We start from the raw sequence: 4777 nt of genomic DNA on the forward strand, positions 1-4777 counted from the left end.
ACAAAGTAACAAAATTTGTTAGAAGGACTCACAGAATTTACAAAGAAGTTGTTAGACTCACAGTTATGGTTTACTATAGCTAAAGGATACAGATTAAAATCAGCCAAGGGAGGAAGCGCACAGGACAGAGGCTAAACACAGAGCTTTCCATTCCTCCTCTCCCTGTGGTGTCATGGAGACACATTAACTCCTCCTAGCGACAACGTGTGGCAACATGCGCAGAGTATTGCCAACCAAAGAAGCTCACCCTGAGTCCAGAGTTTTTATTGAGGCTCCATCTTACAAGAATAGCCTACTGTCTACATGGCTAATCTCCGTCTCCAGCCCCTCAGGAGGTCAAGATAGCTTGGCATGACCAAATGCACCCACCCTAAGTCATGTCATTGGTCATGTCAAAGCCCCCAGGAAACAAAAACATTCCTATTGCCATGATATTGAGCTTTGAAATTACCTCCCAGAATTCTCTCTCTGGGCGAGACCAGATTCTTTACTATATGAGCCACTGCTTGGTTTTTGGCCAAAACCAAGCTTTCTTACAACAAAACAGTGAGTCCTTAGCATTCTCATGGTAACGTACTCACACAAACCCTTTCCATTTTATTATTAAATACTTCTGGGAACTTATCCCCCCCAATAGAATATTTCTTCAACATCACCCAAGACATTTTGGATATTTCAGGTTTCAAGATTATTTTATGTTCTTCATTCATAGAGGCAATTTCAATTAACATTAGTAATCTCTCAAATGGGAATCTTACGGTCTCAAATTCCAGTGGTCACTGCTGGGTGGTGCTCACTGGCTTTTACCTTACGCCTCAATCTGCACTCCACATAGGGTTACCATATAGAGAATTTGTCTGTGCCACCATTCCAGGTTCTAACAGGGAATTAATTAAAGAAATAATGCTTTGTCCACCAGGTATTCTATATTGTTTCAAATTAACACCCTATGTGTGCTATGGTAATCTTACAGGTTTTCATTGAGCATGTCAAGTCAATGTTGGCTGAAGGGCAGATTCAGATGCCTTCTGTTTTACAATACTAGCTGGAATTGTTCCTCTGTCAGACACAATATCCATCCCCCTATTATATTCAGGTAAAGGAGACACAATACTTTACATAAATATTGTTCAGTCATTCTAATTTTTATCCCAATTTTCATCTTGATCCTATCAAACACTGCATTTCCATATCCTGCCAATGCAAGTGTAACCCTCTTAGGATTTTACCAACAGATTTGGAACCACAATATGTTGGGCCTCCATGTCAAGGAATCCCAGAAAATTCTCTTCTTCATCCTCTCACCGTGTTACCTACTCAAGTGCATTTGACCTTGAATCTTCAGACAGGGATTAAGCCAAGGGACCTAGGCCCTTTTGTCAATCTCTATCTTTTTTTTTTTTTTAAGATTTTATTTATTTATCCATGAGAGACACAGAGAAAGAGAGAGGTGGAGACACAGGCAGAGGGAGAAGCAGGCTCCATGCAGAGAGCCCCATGTGGGACTTGATCCCGGGACTCCAGGATCACGCCCTGGGCCAAAGGCAGGAACAAAACCGCTGAGCCACCCAGGGATTCCCCCTGTCAATCTCTATCTTAATTAGATTGTAGAACTGTCTCTCTGAGGGGTTGGAGATCAGACTTCTGTTTGTTGTCTTTGTCTTCTGGCCTTTTAAATTTTTCAAGATTAGGATAAATAGAGCAGACTTGTTTAGAACCCTTCAGGGTTAGGGGACCAGCAGAACCTATTAGTCCATCCAGATTCCAAGAGTGCTGCATAAAGACCTTTGTTTTGACTCTATGATGTCTACTTTATTCATCCCGTTTCTTTTTTTTTTTTCAAGATTTTATTTATTTATTCATAAGAGACATAGAAAGAGAGAGGCAGAGACACAGGCAGAGGGAGAAGCAGGCTTCATGCAGGGAGCCCAATGTGGGACTCAATCCCGGGTCTCCAGGATCAGGCCCTGGGCTGAAGGTGGCACTAAACTGCTGAGCCACCCGGGCTGCCCCATCCCGTTTCTTATTTACCATTCAAAGAGTCCTCCCCTGCTGGGATGAGTTCTTTAACTCTCTCCTTTCTCTTTCCCATTCTCTTAAGAGTCACTCTAATCTTCTCCACTATCTGTTATTTCAACATAACTTCTCTTTGGTAAATTCCCACAGGCTAGCTGCTGTAGCTCAGAATCTAAGCTTGGCCCACTTACAAACCAGATTCAGATTATAAATCAGAATCCAAGATTGGCCCAGTGTCAGGACATCCTCCTTTACTTTCATTTTGGCTGATTCAGATAGCAATAACCAAGGAATTGTATATTTAGCTTGTTTCTTGTTATTTTGCATTTCTGTATGCATCTAGCGAGCCAGATACTTAGAACTGGATTCATCATTTCTAAATTCCATTGTTAACTTTTACCTCCAGTAAGTGATGGCAGCAGAACTGCAGTTCTATACTGTGGTTGACCCTGCAGTCATCCAGGAATCAAAGGTTCATCATTCCACAACCTCTCATGCTTCCTCTTCCCAAAACACAGCTTTCATGAGTTCTGTGAATCCTTTCCAGGAATTGTTAAACCTAAGGAGGTCTTGGAAACCCCTGAAATTGCAGTTGGTTTCATACATGAGTGTGGTCTTGTGCACTATTTCCTCTAACTTCAGGAACCCCAAAACAACAAATGGAAAATAGCAAGTTGGAAGAATACAAAGTAGAAAGAAGGAAGTTTTTGTGTTGTTGTTGTTGTTTTTTAAAGATTTTATTTATTTGTTCATGAGAGACACAGAAAGAGAGAGGCAAAGACACAGGCAGAGGGAGAAGCAGGCTCCATGTAGGGAGCCCAATGTGGGACTCGATCCCAGGTCCCCAGGATCATGCCCTGAGCCAAAGACAGACACTCAACTGCTGAGCCACCCAGGCATCCCGAGGAGGAAGTTTAAAAAGAAAACTCGAAGAGATAAGATATTGCACCACAAAACAAGAATAGGACATTCTAAAAAGATGAGGTATCAGGGAAAAGAAAATTTTTAGAAATTACAAATATGTTAACAGAAACTAAAAACTCAATAGAAGAATTGAAAACACTGAAGGCATTTCTCAGAAAGAAGAGCAAAAGATAAAGAAAGGTGCTAAAGAGTTGGATTTCCAAAAAACTGTACAGTCCCGAAAAGTGTGTTAAAGAAAATATTTTATGATAAACATTTGCCTGAGCATTTTAAAGGAGAACTTTAGGAAAACAAATGTAACCCACAAATAGAAAAAAGGAATGAGGTGCCTGGGTGGCTTAGTTGGTTAAGCATCTGCCTTTGGCTCAGGTCATTATCTCAAGGTTCTGGGATCAAGCCCTGCATCCAGCTCCCTGCTCAGCAGGGAGTCTGCTTCTCCTTCTCCCTCTGCCTACTTGTGCTCAGTCTGTCTCCATCAAATAGATAAATAAAATCTTAAAAAAAAAAAAAATAGGGATCCCTGGGTGGCGCAGCGGTTTGGTGCCTGCCTTTGGCCCAGGGCGCGATCCTGGAGACCCGGGATGGAATCCCACATCAGGTTCCCAGTGCATGGAGCCTGCTTCTTCCTCCGCCTGTGTCTCTGCCTCTCTCTCTCTCTCTCTCTGTGACTATCATAAATAAAATAAAAAAAAAAATTTAAAAAAAAATAAATAAAAAATAAAGTAAAAAATAAAAAAAAATAAAAATAAATTTTTAAAAAAATTTTAAAAAAGGAAAAGGAACAAATACGGGGGAGTCTAATAACAGAAGGACTGGTTAAATCTTGAAGTATCCTGTAACTATTAAAATTTAATGACAGGGACACCTGTGTGGCTCAGCGTTTGAGCATCTACTTTCAGCCCAGGGCATGATCCCAGAGTTCCAGGATTGAGTCCCACATCAGGCTCCCTTGCATGGAGCCTGCTTCTCCCTCTGCCTGTGTCTCTGCCTCTCTCCGTGTGTCTCTCACGAATAAATAAATAAAATCTTTAAAAAAAAAAAACTTAATGACAAGAAGATATATGAAAGTGTATTGACTTAAAATTCACGTAACAAAAAAAGGCATTCAGATTCCAAGATAGTATGTTTAATGCGATCTTATTGTACAATATATTTTATCTATGGCTATGTACATTTAGTCATTTTTTAAAGAAAAAAGATACAAAGAACTAAATGTTTACCTTCAGGTGGTAGGAATGTGAGTGTTCTTTGTTTTTCTGTATTTTCCAAATTTCCTCAATGAACAATTACTTTTGTAAATAGGAGGGGAAAGTGTTCCTTTAAAAGATATGGTGCGTGGGAGACATCACCCTTTCCTTTCTTCTTATGGTTGTCTCCTGAAGTAAATGATCCACATTATGGTTTTCAACCCCACTGCCTCTGCAATCCTCTAACCACCCTTCTCACACCTCCTAATTCTGCATCCTGTCAGCACTAATCTCATCTCCTTCCTCATCAAATTTTCCTCCTTTCATCCCATATATAAACAAGTAAAAACCCTCTAAAGGGACCCTGGTGTAATTCTTTTGTATTTCACTCAGTATGTTAAATAACAAGCATGAAATGAACACTTATTGAAGAAATAAATCAATGTTCGAGAAGAGGGAGACCTAATAGTGGGAGGGCTGGAGAGATGCAGAAAGCCTTCATGGGGGTGGTAAGATATGAACTGGGCCTTGAAGAATGGCTAGAATTTGGGCAGCTCCCAGGAAGAGTGAGCAGGCCTGCCAGGAAGAGTCAAGAGCATGAAAGAAGAGATGGATCCAGCCATGTAGCTTCAGGAAACATACAGTAAACC

The sequence above is a fragment of the Vulpes vulpes genome, chromosome 2 (assembly GCF_048418805.1).
Source record: "Vulpes vulpes isolate BD-2025 chromosome 2, VulVul3, whole genome shotgun sequence".
Classification (NCBI taxonomy): Eukaryota; Metazoa; Chordata; class Mammalia; order Carnivora; family Canidae; genus Vulpes; species Vulpes vulpes.